Source organism: Camelus bactrianus, chromosome 11 (genome assembly GCF_048773025.1).
Source record: "Camelus bactrianus isolate YW-2024 breed Bactrian camel chromosome 11, ASM4877302v1, whole genome shotgun sequence".
NCBI lineage: Eukaryota > Metazoa > Chordata > Mammalia > Artiodactyla > Camelidae > Camelus > Camelus bactrianus.
In genome coordinates this window covers 81563856-81584969 of record NC_133549.1, presented here as the reverse complement: position 1 = coordinate 81584969, position 21114 = coordinate 81563856, and positions in this window count along the sequence as shown.

Here is a 21114-nt window from a genome sequence, read left to right as displayed (position 1 = left end):
TGCCCACCAGTAGCCACATCCCAGATTGAACCTGGAGCCTTTAGTTTCTTGGGCCTTTCGTGTCTGTGTAGTTGAGCCCCTGGGAGCTGGTTCCTTTGTAGTTTTTTCAGTGAAGCCTCCCTGTTGGGCCTGTGAAACTTGCCTTTGGACCCCTGCTGGTCTGACTCCACACCTGCCCTGTTCAAGGGTCTGTCCACCCCATTACCACCCTGTCTGGGAGCTGTTTCTACAAGACAGATCCTCCCAGAACTGCACTGTTACCATCCCCCAAACTAGGAGTACAAATCCTGTTCAGAGGCACCTGTGGCCCCATGCCACCCGCTAGATGGAAAAAGAAGCCAGAGCAAGCTCCTGAAACAGTTCAGAGACTAAGTAAACCACACCATTCAAATTCCACTGGACACAGTTTTACAAACAGTGGCCCCTGCATTTATCCAGAGAGAACTCTAATCTGAAAAGATACATTCACCCCATTGTTCATACCAGCACTATATACGATAGCAAAGACATGGAAACAACTTAAATGTCCATCAACAGATGACTGGATAAAGAACTTCTGGTATATTTATACAATGGAATACTATTCAGCCATTAAAAAGAATAATGCCATTTGCAGCAACATGGATGGACCTGGAGATCATCATTCTAAGTGAAGTAAGCCAGAAAGAGAAAGAAAAATACCATATGATATCACTCACATGTGGAATCTAAAAAAGAAAAGAGAGGACACTAATGAACTCCCCTACAAAACAGAAACAGATTGCAGACTTAGTAAACTAACTTATAGTTACTGAGGGGAAAGGGGGTGGGAAGGGATAAATTTGGGAGTTTGAGATTTGCAAATGTTAACCACTATATATAAAAATAGATAAAAACAAATTTCTTCTGTATAACACAGGGAACTATATTCAGTATCTTGTAAAAGCCTTTAATGAAAAAGAACATGAAAACAAACGTGTGTGTGTGTGTATGCATGACTGGGACATTGTGCTGTACACCAGAAATTGACACATTATAGCTGACTATACTTCAATTTTTTTAAAAAATGTTAAAAAAAAAAAAAGAAGAAGAAGAGGAAGAAAGAAAGAAAGGAAGAGTGGCTCCTGAAGAAAAGCAAATTCTCACTGGGCCAAAAGGGGAAAAATGATCCCACCCACCTCATATGCCTCATGCACATGGACCATTTGAACATGTTGAATAACTTGATAAGCTGTGAGAGCTGAATGGCCCCACAGGACGTGCTGTGGGCCTCACCCTGGTGGTCCTGCCTCAGCACATGTGACTGTCAGTCCCGGTGACACCTTAAAACTAGTGCAACTTTTTTTAAACATGAGCATATTTCTGTTCTGCTTTTCTTTTCCTTTTCTTCTCTCTCTCTCTTTTTTTTTTTTTTTTTTTTTTTTTTAGTGGAGGTACTGGGGATTGAAGCCGGGGCCACATGCATGCTAAGCATTCTCTACCAGTGAGCTATACCCTCCCCGCTCTGCTCTGCTTTTATAATCCTTTAATGACTTTCAACTTTTTTTCAATATATAACAAAATATCACTAGTGAAAATAATAATGACCAGACATCATTGAAACCTGCATGCCTAGTACTGTGCTAAGAACCGTACCTATGTCTGCTGTTTCATGATACACATTGGGCAGGCAGTATTGTCATCCCACTCTACAGAGGAGGAAGCCGAGACCTGGAGATAGGTACATAGCCAGGAAGTGACAAAGGACACGAGCCCAGTTCCTTCTCCAAAGCTGATTTTTCTGGATTGCTGGTTGTCATCAGCATCTCCTTGTTTCTGGTACTCTGTCCTCTGCTGCTCAGAGATACACCTGGAGCCACAGAGTCATTGTCTCACCTGGATCCCGGTTAGATTCCATCTGTGAGCCCCGGCACTGGGATCTGGAGAGCTGACGTGAAGAAACAGTGTGTGTCTCATCCCTCAGCTGTGTCACCAATGGGCTCTCACTGGCTTCCCAGGGCTTTTCCAGAGAATCACCCTCTGGGTGCTGCAGGTAAGTGACATCCATAGGCAGGCAGCTCTCAGTTCTCCAGGGGTCCTGACAGCATCTGCTTTGGCATCGCAGACCTCAGGGTCCCAACATCCACTCCCCGAGGCTCTTGACTGTTGAAAAAGCCCCCAGTTGCCCCAGAGTAAATCTCTCTCTATTCAAAATACCTCGTGTGGTTCTGCTTGCCTGCAAAACCCTGAGCAAAGCCCCTCAGCAAAACTCACAGGGTCCTAGGCACCCTTGGCTCAGGGAGTGGTCCACGTTCCTCTGGGCACAGGCTCTGCAGATGTCTGTGCACACCAGGCTCCTCCCAGCCTGCCACCTGACTCTGTGCTTCCACCTCCAGCAAGTATTTTTGGACCCCAGAACCCAGGTAGGCATCCTGGTTTCACATGCCCTGTACCCTGTACGTCAATCTTTGATGTCAAGCTCTAGAAACACAGCAATAATGTCTGTTTTGCACACCATTGTACCAGCACAGGGTCTGTAAATATATTGTGCATTCATGAATAAATAAATGTTGAAAAGGCTTTGAGGTCTCGATGCCATGGTATAGGGAAAGAGAACATATGTTTCTTAAATCCATTGTTTGGTTAAGAATGCATATTGGCACTGGCTGAGCTGGGTGGTGAACCCACCAGGAGCCCAGGTCCAGGAGGGGTGAGCACGCGCGCATGGGAATCTGCTGGTCTCTGTGCAGCTGCATTCTGTTAAGTCTTCTTGTGACTTCTACCTACCCTTGCCCCTCTAGAGCCTGTATTTGTGCCTGGAGAAAAGGCAGTGACGGGAGGGAGTCCACTCCCAGATGGCAGAAAGGCTGCCTCTGCACTCAGCAGATGGCTTATTTAAGTTCCAGAACCTTCAACAAGAGGAACCGACTGATATCAGTTCCTTGAACAGTCTACATAAAGAGTGAGTTTATGGCACTTAACTATTTTTGTATATTTCATCAAGGTCTAGAAGAGCACTTAAAAAAAAAAAAGCACAATAACTGTCTCACCTTGTCATCACCGCTGTGAGGCGGGGGGCGGGGGGGCGAGAACCACTGACCGCCAAGCCCAGTTGAGGCTGTCACTAGACTTCAGCTTGTGAAAGTCTGTAAACATGTTTTTAAACTCCATACCATTTTGTATATGTTACACTGGAGAGACAGGAAATCCAGCTTTTCCACACCATGTGTCATCTGTGGCTGGCTGAGCGCAGCTGCCTCTCAGCCCAGCCCCCTTGCCCAGGGGCTCTGTAACCTGCTGCCCTCAAGGGAGTGGTTCTGGGACTTCGTCTCAGCCCACTATCCAGGAAGCAAAGTCATGGGGCAACAAAGCTTGAAGCTAAGAAGTCACCAGGAGTGGACAGAAAAGCAGTGACAGGGTAGGAGCCAAGGACAAAATCAAGTGAAAAAAGCCACAGGAAAAAAGCCACCGTGTTTCTCCAAACAACACTGGACCTCTGCTGCCCCCTAGCAGACACTGGCGGAAGCACACCTTCTGCTGCGGGAGCCCAGAAGCCGGGACAGAAGCTGGACAGCACTCAGACACTGCCGCTTTGTAGGGGGCCACCTTGGGAAGTTACTTAAAACGGACAAGCAAAAGTTTTCTCAACTGTGGGAGTATAACTGTCCTTTCCTGTAAGATTTTTTTTTTATTTAATCAGTCTTTCTAGGGGGAAGGGAGGTATCTAGATTTTTACTTAATTTATTTAAACGGAGGTATGGGGGATTGAACCCAGGACCTCATGCATACTAAGCATGGCACTCTACCACTGAGCTATACCCTTCCCCACTACCTTTCCAACTGTTAAGAGGTTTAAATGCCCAAGATGGGGTAACAGTGTAATGGAGCTGGACCCTATGGGGCCTTCCCAGGACAGGCCTCCTCCCTCATACCCTCTGCTGTAGCTCCTCCCTGACGTATCTAGATAGTAATACTTGAGGCACACTTCCTGAATTGTTTTGCAGATGCTAAAACCCCCACAAAAAGGAAGAAATTAACTACTTGATAACCATGAGCAGGTAGCCCTCCGACCTACTGGCACCCAAGGATTGATCATGCTAACCCCTGTAACACCACCCTATTCCTGTTAGTGGGTAGAGTTAACTCCAAATTGGAAAGTTCACCAAACACGTGGGCAAGTCCCCGGAGAGATGTGAGTCCTTGCCCACTGACTGAGAAAGAATTCTCAACAGAGCAAAGGGACAAAATGAAAAGGAAAGCTGCTTTACTGCTCAGAGAGAAGAGGAAAAACAAAACAAAACAAAAAAAAAAACTCATGCTGGGAGCCGTCAGCCAGGTAGCCAGTAGAGACACCTCCAGCCCCTGATCCGGCCTCGAGGTCTTTCACTGGAAGACTCTGTAATTGTTACCTTCACTGGGGCGTTGTCAATCATTTTCTATTACTGGCTCTTTCCTCCCTTGGGGCTCAGCCCTAAAACAGAAACTTTGACAGGAGGAAGAGAAGAAAGAGATACTGGGGGATGTTGTGATCAGTGCAGCAATTGTGGGACATAAGACATCTTGTTGGATGGCTACGTCCTTGGAACCAAGGAGCCGGTTGCGGGATAAGAGAAAACGTCCTGTTTTTCAACAGCCTGGCACTTTCTTCCCCTTGTTGATAGCCAGCCAGGATCAGTAAGCCTGCCTAATCACCTTTCTCATTCCCTCACCATCAACCAGAGACTTATGCACGAGCTGATCGCATACCCTGGGACTCCCCTCCCTCACCTTGCCTTTAAAAATGCTTTCCTGAAACCCATCCGAGAGTTCTGGTGTTTTGAGAACCAGCTGCCCTAGTTTTCTTGCTTGGCACCCTGCGATAAATGCTGCAGTTTTCAGAGGATGAGTATAGCTCAGAGGGGTGGGTATACCTCAGTGGCAGAGCACATGCCTAGCATTCACAGTGTCCTGGGTTCAATCCCCAGTACCTCCATTTAAAAAAAAAAAAAAAAAAAAAGCTGCACTTTCCTTTACCACAACTGGTGTCAGTAGATTGGCTTTACTGTGTGTGGGCAAGGGAACCAAGTCTGGTCCCATAACAACAAGGATCGGATGTATTCTCCCACATGAAAGAATGGAGGGGAAGGTGGGTATGGACAGACTATCTGAAATAACAGTTTTTAAGACTTGACACATGGACATGAAGGATAGTGATTCCTCAGAGTCAGGAAACAGATGATCCCTCTCACTGCCCATCTCAATGCACAGAATTTCTAGGCCACATCACAGAGAGGGGACCCTGGACAGCTCGCAGACTCCAAGCTGAGGAGACAAAGCTGAGAGTCCAAAAAAACCAAGGCAGGTGCAGAGTCCCTGAGGGAAGAGGGAGCTGCACAGACAGACAACCCCAGGGAACTGCAAAGTATCCAGCAGAGTACTGGTCAGCACAGGTGTGTGCAGAAATTATCAGAGCCCAGGAAAGAAGCCCCAACAAGATCAGACAGAAGAACACCCAGCACCCACACAGAGCCAGAATAGTGTCTCTTCCCACCTGCCAGACTGAAAACCTCACAAACCATTGTTACCAAGTCCAAATTCATTCTGCTCACTGTACGACAAGCCAGTAAATCGGGAGACGAAGTGTTGGGCAAGGAATAACAACTTTATTTGGAAAGCTGGCAGACCAAGAAAATGGTAGACTAGTGTCCTAGAGAACCATCTTCCCAAGTCAGAATTCAGGCCCCTTTTATACTACAAAGGGGAGGGGGTGTGGTTGGTTGTTGTGAAATTCTTGATGTTGGAATCCTTTGTTCTTGCAGCTGTCCATGTAGGTCAGGTCATGGTGTTCCTGCAAACCAGACAAATGTTATTTTCTGTTCTGCAACTTTTTATATTTATATGCATACCCTTAAAGGTCAGAGCCTTGAGAATGGGCAGTCTTGTCCATTTCAGGCTCTAGGCAACATTCTTTTTATGAAAGAGAACCCTCACAACTAACCACAGGAGCCAGAGCACAGAGTTAGAGCTAAAGGAACAGAGCTAATATGGAGTCAAATTTGTTCTTGTCTATTACACCATGAGGCCTTAGGTAGAGTTTTGCTTCAGCAGTGGGGAATAATTAACCATAGAATAAATGTAGTTCTAAATGCCCCTCAGAAAGTTTAAAGGCGTGATCTGAAAGGATCGGTTTCTTAGTAACTTAACTGTGTCCCAGACAAAGCTCAAAAATAGATCCAGCACACAAGAAAAAAAAAGTAACAATGTCTAGCATCCAATAAAAAATGAGCACACATGCAAAGAGGCAGGGAAAATGACCCAAAATGGGAAGAAAACTCTATCAGTGGATGGAGCGCCAAAACATGACATATCAAACTTGATGGGTTGTAGACAAAGCAGTACTTGGAGGGAAACTGATAGCACAAGACTAGGTTAGGAAAGAAGAATCCCTCAAATCTGTGATCTCAGCTTCCACCTTAAAAAAAAAATAGAAAAGAAGAGCAAATTAAGCTCAAAGTAAACAGAGAAAAGGAAATATTCAGGGCATAAAATCAATGGAATAGAAACTAGAAAAACAAGAGAGAAACATCAGTGAAATTAAAAGCTGTATGGCTATATGGTCTTTTTTTTTTTTTTTTTTTTTTTTTTGGAAGATCAATAAAATTGATAAACCTCTAGTTAGATTGATCACCAAAAGAAGAGAAGATTCAAATTACTAATATCAGGAATGGGATTTATGACATAATCATAGACTCAACAGATGTTACAAATAAAATAAGAAAATAGTGTGAAAATTCTGAGGCCAGTATATTCAACAAGTTAGATAATGGGCAAATTCCTTGAAAGATAGTATCAACTCTCACTCAAGAGTAAACAGATGACATGAAAGAACCTGTGTGTATTTTTTTTAATTGATTTTTACTTTAAAATCTTCCCACAATGAAAACTCCAGTTTTTTTTTATGGGAAGATGGCTTTATTACCTAATAAAAGTCCAGATGGCTTTATTACCTAATATTTAAGGAAAAACTAATACCAGGTCCAGATGGCTTTATTACTTAATATTTAAGGAAAAACTAATACCAATTATATATAAACTCTTCCAGAAAATTGTAAAGGAGGAAATACTTCTCAACCCATTCTAAGAAGTCAGCATTATCCTGAGAACAAACCAGACACATTACAGAAAAAGAAAACTGTAGGCCAAAAATGTTCCTATAGAGATGAAAGCAAAAAAAAGAAAAATAAGAAAAAAGAATTTTTAAGTCAAACAAAATTTTAGCAAATCACATCTAACAACATAACAATATAATCCATCATGACCAAGTGAGTTGTATTCCAGGAATGCAAGATTAGTTTATGATTTGAAAAACATCAATCAATGTAATTTGCCATATTTGTAAATTTAATAAAGAAAAATCATAATAAAGTTTTTTTAATTATACTTATAACATTTTCAAAAGCCCAACATCCATTCCTCAGAATAACTCTCAGAAAACCAGCAATAGAAGGAATTTCCTCAATCTGATAAAACACCTCTATGATAAACCTATTCTTCATAGTACAATTAGTGGTAGAAGACTAAATGTTCTCCCCCTAAGATCAAGATCAAGACAAGGATGTCCAGTCTTACAGCTGCTACTCAACATTTTTCTGGAGGTTCTCATAAATGCAACAAGGCAAAAGAAAGAATTAAAAGGCATAAAAGGCATTACATTACAATAAATCCAGGATTAACCAGAGAACAGTTACCAAAACTCCCAGCTGACAGTAATATCTTTCCAGTGTACCTCCACTTTTAGAAGTAACAAGCTGAAATAAAAATAGCTACCATTCATTGAATACCTGCTATAAGCCTGGCATAAATTGGCACTATGGATATGTGACCTAGAAGCTTTATTAAAGCCATAAAAAGAAAAAAAAAATCTTAGTAACCCTGTTTCACTGATAAGGAAAATGTGACTCACGTGTGTTAAGTGACTTGCCTGGGGTCATTTAGTGGGTAGTAACAGTGGGGTTCCAATTCAGATGCATCTGCTTTTAAATTGCTCACTGAAAGCTAGAATTTTTTTCAATAAAGCTTCCCCAGAATGACCCAAAATCAGTTTCTGCCAAATCAGGTATACTTACAAAATTTGAAGCTCCTAGTTAATATTTTAAGTCCTGGGTTGCTATTAAGTTTCATGCATATACTAACTCCTGCCTAATAAAAGTAGTTGTCTGGAGTCTTGTACGAAGGTCCATTGTGCAGCTGAGTTTGAACAAGTGAGAATGATTGCAGACTGGATTCTAATGCTGTTTGTATGTGCTGGGATTCTCCAGAGAAACAGGGCCAATAGGATGGACAGATAAATAAAGAGAAAGAGAAACAGGAAGAGAAGAGAAGGAGGAGGGGGATGGAAGGGAAGGAGAGGAGAGGAGGGAAGAGAAGAAATTTTCAAGGAATTGGTTCACATGATCGTGGGTGTTGGCAAGTTTGAAATTTACAAGGCAGGCTGGCAAACTAGAAGTTCAGGCAAGAGTCATGCAGTCCTGAGTTCCAGGACAGTCCAGAGGCAGAATTCCTTCCTCTCCTGGGGACCTCAGTCTTTTCTCTTAAGCCCTTCACCTGATTAGATGAGGCCCACACATTATGAAGAGTAATCTGATCTAGCCAAAGTCTACTGATTTAAATCTAAAAATTACTTTCCCATAATGAACTAACCTGCAAAACAGAAACAGGCTCACAGACATAGTAAACAGTCTTATGGTTACTCAGGGGAAAGGGGGTGGGAAGGGATAAGCTGGGAGTTCAAGATTTGCAAATATTAACTACTTATATAAAAATAGATAAAAAACAAATTTCTTCTATATAGCACAAAGAACTATATTCAATATCCTGTAGTAACCTTTAATGAAAAAGAATATGGATACAAATATATGTATGTGTATATATATATACATATATATGTGTGTGTGTGTGTATATATATATATGACTGAAACATTATATTGTACACCAGAAATTGACACATTGTAAATGATTCTACTTCAATTAAAAAAATTAAATGACCTTCCCAGCACATCTAGACTGGTTTTTGACCAAACAACTAAGCACCATGGCTTAGCTAAGTTGACACGTAAAATTAGCCATCACAGTCATAGATCAAAAAGATAGTATTCTGTACAGCAGTGAATCTCCAACATGAGCATGTTTGGGAGTCTGCTGCAGGGCTTGTGAAAACACAGACCTAATAACTCTTCCACCCAAGTTTTACGTATCTTGATTCAGTTCAGTACAGACATTCTGACAATTAGTGCTGTTGGGGGCGGTGGTGAGGGGCTGCTCCCTAAGGAGGCAAGTTCCCCATGAGTCAGGGGAGTACAGGCTGGAGGACGCTTAGTGGAAATTTCAAAAGAGAATTCAGAGAGCAGATAGGATACGTCCACTACTCCCACACTGTGAAGTTCCAGGAATGCCTAAATTCCAGCCCAAATCCCTGGGATGAAGCTTAAAAGGAAGAAACAAACTTTAAAAAAATATAAGAAGGTGCCATTGTTATTATAATTATTATGGATATCCATTATTAAATAGTACCAATCATGCTCATGCGTCTTCTGTACAGAAATCCAAAACCATGTCATTAAAGCTGTTTCAGGGTCTCAGTAACTAAGTAAGTAACTGAATGGATGAACAAACTAACAAATAAATAAAGTCTACACCTTTAGCAAAACTGTTCCAATTTGGATTAATCTGGAACTGAATGTCACATTTAATTCTGCCAAGCCCTGGCAGGGCCCCCAGGCAAGGAATGGTTTGCATTCCATCAAGAAAAGCAGCTTTGGGTGCTAAGGAACCAGGAGGCTTAGTGGGGCCCTACTAGGGTGGCTAGAAGGTACTGTTCCTCTGGGTGGGCTCATGAATGAGTGATAAGGCAGTTCCCCACCCCCACTCACATCCCTCAGCCAATGTTACTACTAGAAACACCACCAGCTTCTGCAGCAAAACAAAACTACATTTATTTCTGTGCAGCTGTAACTCCCACTGTACCATGCATGACCCAAAGATCAACTCTAGGACTCAGCTCCTGCTTTCTGAGAATGAGCAGACATAGCCTTCAACTTGGAGCCAGAAGACCTGAGTTGCAGACCAGGCTCAGCCCTCGGAGGACTCCGTAATTTGGGCAAGTCAGATCACCCCTCTGAACCTTTGTTTCCTCCTGGGTAAACAAGGCTGAAATTCCTGTCCCTGTGTGCCCTGCAGAGGGCCTTCACAATGGGTTACTAAGATGCAGCTTCTCACACTGTTCAATATCTATAGGACACGCGGTCCAAAGAAAGCACTGGACCCAGCTTACATGGGTCTGGTAATATGTGTCACAAGAGGGCCGTGATGTCAAGGACTGCAGTGAATCACTCCTGAAGATTTTGTGGCTATGTTTTGTGTTCCTGTACGCTGGCTCTCCAAAAAGCTCACAGTCTCCTGTGACTTTGAAATGCTTTTGGAGTTGAAAATGCATTTCTTTTGATTTATCACAGTGCTAAGACTGGACCTTCAGCCCAAGGCAAGCAGGCCCAGATAATTTTCAGTTGTATGTACTTAGGAGTCAATTCATTTTAGGATGAAAGCTTGGGTCCCTATATACATACATGTAGGCAGAATACTAATACTAATTTCTGACATTTCTACATATTCTGTCATTTCCAAAACATTTCGCCTGCTGGATACAGTTCAGTCTATGTGTTCAACAAAGCAGAGACTTTGTTCCCTCCTCAGGTGGATACTGTACACAGAGGACACTTTTCTGAAGCACAGTAAATACAAGAGTTCCATGTCCAGTTAGAGCAGGTAATGGAAGCTGTGAGGTGTTACTGATGGGAAAGTGCTGACTCCTCCTGGTTATGTGAGAAAAGATGAGCTCTAACTTCAGAGCTTGCACCGTGGTCATGTCCATGCAGTGATGTGTCTCCACATAGACATAAACGTATGTTTATACCTTTATACCTTTAGGTGTGTGTATACCTTTATACACACATAGACATATACATGTATATTTCGGTTAACTAGATCCAGCCCCATCTGACTAGCAGAGTGGTTTTGCTTCTTAAGAGCTCTGCTCTTCCAGCATCCAGGGATGATGGGTCGATGCTGATTAGTAGAGAGGATGGCCCTTAGAAGCATGGTGGGCCTCCCCGATACCCCTAGACTGCTAGGTGAAAACAAAAGCCCTCGTCAGATGCGCTGCATCTTCATAATGAGGTGAATGAGTCGGGGAAGAGGAGCATTTTGGAAAACCAGAGCTTTTATCTGCTTTAGAGACAAGTCCTGGCCCCACCCCTGGTCCCCAGCCACGTCTGGGCCTCTGTAACTGGGATCTTGCCACCATCTCTGTCCCTCTCACTGGGACAATGATGCTCCTCTCCTTGCCTAAAAGTGCTACTCCTATTTCCCACGCACATGTACTTATGATGCAGTCACATCTCAGCTCCAGGGCTGACTTCATCCACATCAGCCCAATTTGTCTCCAGGTGGCCCTTTGGTTTCTCAATGTGCCTTGAGTGAGCACTACCCTTGGGACAGGTGTGTGTAAAAGTGATATGGTTACAGGAAGAGGAGAGAGGGGAAGATTTCGAGTGTGAGACAGGACTGAAAATCGGCAGCACAGGCTGCAGAGTGTGGGCGCTTCAAACGTGGAGGCAAGTCTTGGTCCCGGCTGATGGGCTGGGAAGAGGAAGATGGAAGCAGTGAGAGAGGGGCCCAGGCCCTGGCCAAGCAGCGAAACCTACCATCATACCTGTGTGCAAGGTGGCCTATCCTCCTGGCCACAGTGGTGCCTGAGGCACACCCCCTGTTTGTGGCCAGTTCTTGTCACTCACTGAAATAAAGTGGGTATAAAACAAGAGCAGGAGAATTATCTGGGCAGAACTTACTCCACACACTGGGTGGACCCACAGACAGAATGTGGATGAGCGAAAAGTACAAGCAATGACCCTGTGTCTATGGAGACGCTGCCACGGTGTGGGCTGGTGGACCACACAGCCCCCCATGCTTGCAGGGTCCCTCGTGTCCCCCACCCTACCAGCGTGTCACAGGTCCTAGAGCTCAGTCCCAGTTCCACTCACTAGAGTTCACACTCATCTTCCAAGTGGAAAGACTTTTGCCCCAAAAGTGAGGGTGTCTGATTGTATGACCTTGAGGGTCACTGCTCCTCGCTCTAGTCCCCAGAGCTGTAGCCCTCCCACATGTAGTAGAGACCCCAAGAGAAGTGTCCCCTACCAGCAGTGGGAGTGATGATGTTCTACGTCACCAAGTCCAGTTTCATTTTTACATTCAAGGCCACGTGAAAAGCTGGTCCTTGAAAAGAGCTTTCTGAAAGGAAGAAAACCATGCAATTCTCTGATTAATTAGAGCAATAGTCAAATCAGAGAATTCCCCCAAACCACATGGAGGCCCAAATTATCAACAGTGAAAGACAGGTCTTTGATCTCACCGTGTCAAACAAAGTAACGGGGGATGGGGGTGACTTTCAAACATTTATTTATTTGTAGCTGGGCCAAGAACTAGAAGGTATCTAAGTGAAAACTTGGATTCACCTGAACTTGGCATTTTCAACTGATCTAATGGCCCATTTATATTCCATGCACTGGCTTCTAATTAAGAGGCAAGCAGAAGATTCCAAAGAACAAGATCCCATGTCTCTGAGATTGGTTATAGGATTTCCAGATGGCAGATTGAAAGGTATGACAAATGGGGGCAGGCCTGGAGACGGGATGAAACAAGGGTGCTTGAAAGGCAAAATGAGATGCCACACAGCAAGGTTTGAGTTAATAGCTGCAGCAGAAAACAAAACAACCCCTTGTGACCACGCGGGGTTGAGAAAACAGCCAGGTCACAGGAACCATTCGTGCAGGCCCGGGGGCAATCGACAGCTGGGAAATGTGCTCAGACCTGGGAGGGACCAGCCTGGTGACATTGAAAAGCCAGCTTGGAGGAGGTAGGGCCACCCGCACTGCTTCCGGTGCTGCACATCCAATGGCAATGAAGGAATGTCTGAGAGGGCACCTGGGTGCACTCAAGCCAAGTAGGAAAGTCACCTTGATGCAGTGCCTCTCTGCCCGGCACAAATGCCTCCTCGCCCCAGAAGTTGAGCTCTCAGCCTCCCTCAGCCTCTTGGAGCCTCAGGTCCGGGGTCTGTGTTCAGAGAGGCTGCATATGTAATGCAGAGGAGCGCGCTTGCTTTGGAAGCAGACAGCCCTGCGGTGCCACTGTCCAGCCTTTTGGTGCTGAGGAAGGCCCTCCATCTCTCTGAGTCTGATCATCCTCCTCTGGGAGGAGGTGCAGTGACACCACCTTGGAGATGACCTAGAACCACCTAGTGCTCAGTGGATTTAGCTATTTGCAACCTCTCCTATCCCTGGTTGCTCTCAAATCCGTCAGCCGGTCTCAGGGCCCCTGCCAACATGTGGGCACCTCTGTGGCTCATTCCTCCTACTCCTCTTTAGAGAATGTCTTCCTATCCACACCTGAGTCCTCAAATTCCCCCACACAAAGCTCCATATGCCCCTCCCTGCAGCTCAAGAAATTTCCCCAGGAGCCAACTCCCACCCTGTGCTTCAAACCTTCTGACACCTGGCTGGCTTTCCTGGGTTCTAGCCTCAAACCTCAGAGTTCCTCTTTTCTCCACTCTGCTCCCTTCTTTCCTTTCTTTTGCATTTATCTTTCTTCCTCCTTTTCCTCCTCTCTCTCCTTTCCTCCCAACCTCCCTTCCTCCCTCCCTCTCTCTTCCTGCCTCACTTCTTCCAGTTGATGACAGTTTGCATGGCTCTCCAAGCTTTGTTTTCACTTTACTCCCAAAGACACTGCCCATCGCTTCATTCCCTTCCTACCAAATTCTTCATGCAGGGCCCTAGGAAGTCATGCCCTCAGCCAGGCTCTGCTCCCTGCCCCCAGGACCCTACTTGAGAGTTGGCAACTGTAGTGAATGTTTGATTTGCAAAAGTAAAGTGGGGGAGGTGGGTTTATTCTCTCCAGTGAGACCCTGGACCTCGGCCTGCTCCAGGCCTGGTCTGCCAGCCCTCCCCTCAATCCCATGGGCAAACTCACGTCCCTCTAATACAGCCCCTCCTGTTTAAGTGACTGCAATAGGTCCCTGTTGCTTTGAACCAAAACATTCTCATAGCATGAGCAAGAGAGGGCAAGACACCCAGGACAACAGGGATCCAGAGACACGGCCACTGGGAACCTTGTCTGAGGCTGTTCCAGTCATCACGGTGAGAAATGATTAGTGCCTCAGCCAAGGCAGGAGCAGTGAGGGTGCTGAGAAGGGGGTGGGTCCAAGAGCTAGTAAAAAGGCAAGGACACTACACTAGAACGGGGTGTGGAAGATGAGCCCACCACCAGGCTCCTGGGCAGGGTGTTAGATGGGAGGGAAGATGCCATGATCTATCTCAGGCAGAGGGTTGATACCCACAGAACACCTGGTGAGGACATCCGGGAAGCAGTGGATTATATGGTTCTGGAGGTCCCCCAAGAACAGATTGTTTCCCACAGATGTTAAGGAGCTGTTCCTGCCCGCTGTCCTGCAGAGAAGACCTCTAGTGGGCAACTACAGAGCTGAGGTGGGAGAAGGAGCTGGAATGAGACAGCAGAAACCTTGGAGCAGAAGTCTGAAAGCCTGGCCTCCGTCAGGTTCCCAGCTTCTCAAAGGCAAGCCATGTACCATTCTGAGTGTCAGTCTACCCATCTGTAGAATGGGGCCAGGATGCCTCCCTTTCACTCTCATCAGGAAAATGATGAGTGTGAGGGGCCTTATGGGCCACCAGAGTTGAGTTTGGCACTGTAGGCAAGGCTGGTCATGGGTGAGGACAGACAACTTTAGATTGGGGATGGGACTGCAAGGATAAAGGGGAGGAAGATGAGGGCCTCTGACAGAGGGTACCATCAAACCTTTTATCGAGCAGGGCCTACCTTGAGCAACCTAGCATGGACCAATCCCTTCTCTTCTCAATCAAATATAAAAGCTTCACCAGATACTTGCTCTGGCCTCCAAGTCCTTTGGACCCATTGATTTTCTCCCTAGATTTGCAGATTTAAATCCAAACTAAGGAAACTCTGGTTAAAAGAAGCTTTGCTCTGGTCTCTGGGATGACGAACAGGAAAAGCTCATTGATGGGCCAGGAATGCTCCCTTCTGAGGCTGGCTGCCAGAGGCTGGAGGATTTCTCTGTGTCTGGGGGACTACGCAGTTCTCAGGCATGTGTGCGGCATGGGGACTCTGGGAAGACACAGAGTATGCAATAAAACAGATGGCACCTGCTCCTTCAGCCACTGGGAAACAGAGCCGTTGACCAGGCTAAGGGAAGCTGCAAATGCTTGAGGCGCATAAAAGGTGTGATTGAATACGGTCAACCTGGAAGGGTAGTGTTCCATGTGTGGCATCCCCTTTACAGAGCACAGTGAAGACTGGAGGAAATGGAGGCACAGGGGAGCCTGAGCATCCTCTACAAGGACGACAGAGAAGTGGTCCTCCAGTGTCAGGGACCAGCCAGAAAGTGAGCTGCCAATGGATTCTGGAATACTAGTCTGGGAAGACCCCAAATCACGTCACCATCTGGATTATACGATAAATGAGGCTGAACCAGGGGAAGGTAGCATTTGTCACACGGGGCTGAGGCACAGCCAGATCCCAGGTCACCTGGCAGATGCTCATTCACCTGACCTTTGACCTTAGAGAGCTCACTTCATCTTCCCCAGGCTCAGTTTTCTTCTTTCCTTAGGGCTATGGATGACTGAAGATTTGCCCCAGTGCTGACACATGGTAAAAACCCAGTGGCTTGTAGCCTTTATTTTCCTAATGTAATAGCGGAGAACAAATCTGACTCTATGTTGGATCTGCTCCTTTAGTTGTAACCACTGTGCCCTGCTTTCTAGGCTCAGTCTTGCTAGCTCTGCTCCTTTTGTGAAACAATGTTGCCTTCAGCCTGAAATAGACAGGAGGGCCTATTCCTGGGGCTCTGACCTTTAAGGATGTTAGCGCTTCTGCACTTATGTGAAGATGGCAAGCTGCAAAATAGAGAGCAACCTTTGTTTTGTTGGAAGTTTACAGGGACACCATGACCTGGTGCACCTGGATGTCTGGAAGAATAAAGAATACCTACAGCAAGAAGTTGCAACAACCAACCACACCCCCTCCCTTTTTTTTTTTTTTTTTTTTTTTTTTTTTTTTTGTATAAAAGGAGCCTGTATTCAACTAGAGCAGGATGGTTCTCCAAGACATTATTTTGCCATCCTGTCCGTCTGCCGGCTTTCCGAAAAAAGTTGCTATTCCTTGCTCCAACACCTCGTCTCCCAATTTATTGGCCTGTCACGCAGCAAGCAGAACTAAGCAACACTAAGACATCACTCTCCATTCTTCCTTTTCTGTCTAGAGGTGAGGGATGGCCCCACAACCTGCATCTCAGAAACATCCAAAGAGATGGCGTTCTCTTCCCACCCCTGCCAGTGAGCAGCGGAACTTAAGCTCTCTCAGTTTGAGAGATGAAGTCTGAGACACTCTGGGAAGACATCACTTCTGAAAAAGATAAAGCTAGCGCCCAGTCCCAAGGTTAATGGATATTTTTATTATATATAAATAATAATGAGAGACAAAAATTCTATCCCTCTTTTCCCATTACTAGTACTTTAAAATGCACAAAACATAATAAAACTCCTAAAACATCCCTAAATATCACTCCATTGCCATTTAGTTTTGTCCATTGGTGACATTTTTATTTCCATTATTCTTAAGAGACTTCTCCATGTCATCTCCCTCAACTGTAGGCAGTTTATTTTGTCTGCTTCCCCTCTCTAGCTCTGTGACACATTCTGGAATTCAGTCTCTGTAAAAGTCTGTCCTGAGAAGCTTGATAAATAGTGTCTGGAAAATGCACGGAGACGCCGGCTCACATCATGAAATGGCTGTTTTAACACAAACATCAGCACATGGCTCAGAGGAAGGCTCTCTTGTCACAACTCAGTCATAATACTGGCAGTTCCCACTGTTTAAAGGGCAACCTAGGATTATGTGACCCCAGAAAACAGAGGGGCAGAGGGAGGGGGTAGCTAAGCGTCAGTGGTTTTTACTGAGCTCACAAGCATCATTCCAGCATCAGTTCTTGGATTCCCTGACACCAACTGGAGGTCCCACAATTCAATTCAGTTCTGACACAAACTACCTGGAGCTGGTACAGATCCCACAAGTTAAGGGCTCAGTACTATGAGACTGTCCCCACTTAGGATGCCAGCTGCAAATGGAGTCCCCAAGACCAGCCCTTCTGCCTGGCCAATTACAAATTCAGGGTTCCCATGAGCCCCCTTTATAATTTGCTAGGACAATTTTCAAAACTCAGGAAAGGAACTCTACTTACAAGTACAAATTTACTGTAAAAGTCCCCAATGAATAGCCAAATGGAAGACACTCACAGGAAAGGTATGGGATGGGGGTAGGCAGAGCATCTATACCCTCTCTGGGGGTGCCGCCTTCCCTGACCTGGATATGCTCACCAACCCAGAAGCTCCTTCAGCTTCATTGTTTCAGAGTTTTTATCCAAGTTGGGTTTTTTGTTTTGTTTTGTTTTATTTTAATGCAGGCATGATTGATTAAATCACGGCCATTGGTGATTGAGATCAACCTCCTCGCCCTCTCCCCTACTTAGAAGGTCAGAAGGTGAGGCTGAAAAGTCTTCTAATCACCTGGTTGGTTTCCCTGACAACCAGCCCCCATCTGGGAGTTCTCTAGGAGCCTGCCAAGATTCAACTCATTAGCATAAACTCAGGTGTGGTCAAAGGGGGCTTGTTAGGAATAATAAAAGACATTCCTATCACTCAGGAAATTCCAAGGATTTTAGGAGCTCTGTGCCAGGAACCAGGGACAAAGATCAAAAGTCTATTTTTGATTAAACCACACAGCCAGAACCAGGCTGGAATGCTGGCCCTGCCAGGTATTACCTGGCCAACTGGGCAGGTACTTACTCTCCGGGGTCACCAGGTTCCTGGTTGGTAAACACCTAAAGACCTTCAAATCTAAGGGCAGGCTGCGAACATCCAGGAGGAGAGTGTGAAAATGCCAAACGAGTGTGAGTTAAAATTCTCCACAATGAGATTTTTTTCCCTAAACTAGTGTGGCTGAAATCAGAACCAGCCAGAACTCTCCTCCACAGCTGTTGGAAGTGTAGACTGCCACACCCACTAAAGAGAATTGCTTGTTAGTTTCTATAAAGTTAAACAAATACCTATGACTCAGCAATTCCACCCATGGGTAATTACCGCATGAAATAAAGACCTATGTCTACAAAAGAGAACTGTACTTGAATGTTGTAGCAGCTTTCTTCCTAATAGAGAAAACCTGGAAATGCAGATGAATGGATAAGTAAATTGAGGTACAGTAAAACCAGATATAAAAACCCAAATGGATGAATCTTAAATTTTTACGAAGCCAGACACAAATGGATACATACCTTATGATTCCACTTATATTAAGTCTGGAATAGTCAAAGCTAATCTCTTCACACAAAAGTAAGAACACAGTGGTTGGGTGGTTGATTAGAGAGGGATATGGGCTGCTCTCCTGGGGGTTAAAAATGTTCTATGTTTTGAGTGGTGGTTACCCAGGTGTATATGATTATCAAAATTCTCCAAGCTGAAAGCTTAAAATCTTCCATTTTACTGTATATTGACTGCACCTCACTTAAAAAAATATTTTAAAGCTCTCTATGAGCTTCACAAGTCTAAGAACTGAATGGAGGTCTGTCTCTGGGTGAGAAGAGGGGTCCTGGGCTATAAGGGACAAAGTGAGGTTCATATCTAATCCTACAGCCCCAACCCTGAATTCCAGAGTTGAAGTCATTGCCAGGTACTTGCTAAGGAAGGGTTCCAATGCAGGCATGAATATCTAAACCTGCCTCTCCCCAAATCCTACTGAGGCAGTGTCTAAGAAATGCATTCCCTAAATCACGATCCTTGCCTGCCTCCTCTAATTCTGGGCTCCCAAACCACAAACTCCTGGGAGACAACAAGGAGTGTCATTCGTCTCCGTGTCCCCACTACCTGGCAGGGGGCAGGCAGACCACAGGTGCTCTATAACTTCTGAACTTTACCAAATTGCTAAATACCAAGATCGGCTGTGGATGACTCAGAAAACCCAGTCTCAGACACCAAAGTGTCCAGTTGGTCAACATGCATTGACTATGTTGACTGAAATAATGCACAGCCTAAAAGTTACGAGTTATGTTTTATTTGGCGGATATTTCTGAGGACTTGAACCCCTTCAAGCCCAGGATGTCAGCCTCTCAGATCGCTCTGAGGGGCTGCTCCAAAGAGGTAGGGGAAGAACCAGGATATATAGGAGCTTTACAACAAATACCAGTTAGTTGGAACATTAAAAATCTACTTGTTAACTAAAGAAAACCAGGCATCTCAAGTTAAACAATTTAGCGCTTTTCTATGTATGGGAGGAAGCAAATATTTGGGCTCATTTAATTCATTCCTTTGACAAGCATCTAGCTACCTAGGGCCAGTATCCTGTCCATTCTTATTCTGAGTGCCCTCAGAGTGCACCATTGTGAGTGGCTGCAGAGGCTGGGCTGCAGGCTTGTCTTCACTGGGGGGTGGCAGCAGCCACTGATGACTTGATGGCGTCAGCATTCTTTGTTTACTAATATGGTTTGCAATATTTTTCATTCACAACTGTATTAACCACATAATTATACAACTTCTACAATTCAACCATGGTAGGGGTGAGATAGCTTTCTCCTCATGCACCCACCAAAGAGACAACAAATGTAGACCCCCTCACTCAGAGGCTGTGGTCTAAGGGAAGCAGAGAGATAGGGTGGTGACTAGAGGGAGATGTTCTTGTTCCCTATCTCTCTGCAAGAACTTCTGGCATCTTGTCATGCTGATCAGAATAATCATATATGCATTGTGTGAAGTGATTTATTAGGGGGTAAAAATCCACCTGAGGTTCTTCTCCTTCACTCACCTCATTTCTGTTTTCTCCAACTTTCTTTTGCACTGAAGTGCAGGCAAGAGATAGAAGGAGAGGTTACAACTCCTGCTTCCAACCCACTGACCCCAAGATAGATGCCCCACTGCCAACAAGTCCCTTAGGTAGGTCAGAGTTGAAGGTACATTCACAATTCCCAGCACCACCAGGGAAACCTCTCCACACCTGGGAAATAATAAAAATTGCTGGTATAGAGTGAACTAGATTTAAAAAACAAGACAAAATTACTTAGCATTGAGAGAGGAGTGATTTTAATTAAGAAGTAAGAGGTCATGCCACCTACAGAGGTTATGGGGATGTACAAAAGTAACGATTTATAAATCTAATATTGAAGTTGAGTGTAGCAATTTGGGATACCTATTAATGATACTCCTGTGACATCCACCTAGATGTTGTAAATACACTGAATTTTGATTGTCCAAGTTTAATCCCTCAACCACATGAAGGAGAGCCCAAGGGGGCTGCAGAAATGCTCAGCAATGGAGCATGTGTCATGGCAGCAGGAACAGCTTCAGGGTGATTGACTGCGTTGTGGCTACTTCACAGAAAACAGCTTTGAGTCTCAGCCATAGAGTCCTCCAATCTCAGCTCGAGTTGGATGGGAGAAGTTGGGCTGAGCTTGTGGACCTGGCTAAGAGTCCTGTGAATACATTAAATGTATTATGGGAGACCTCAAAAGGAGAGAAAGATCATCTTTCAAAAGACAAATAATTACAGACATTCCATTAGAATATTAAATAGAAGTGAGGTTGATTTTGTAAATGGCATGGTTACAACTCAATTCATAAAGATTTCTTTAACAAATATTTATAGGGTACCTACTCTAAATCCAGAATTGTGTATGTCACTGGTGTAAGGGGGACTAAGGTGTATTAAAAATGGTCCCAGGAGCTCAGAGAAGAAGGCAGAGGAGTCGGGGGAGGGATGCAGGCACAGACACAGCAGATAGAGAGAGCCCCAAATTGGAAAGCCCACCAAAGGTGTGGGGCCTTGCCCTCCAGCTGTGAAAGAGCTCACAGCAGAGGCAGGAAGACAAAGTGAAAAACTGATTTATTGCTCAAGGTGGTGGAAAAGGCAAGAAAGAAAGTGCTTGAGCAGAGAAAAGGAAAGAAAAGCTCTGGAGCACATGGCCGTCAGTCAAGATGGCGGATCAAGACAGCTC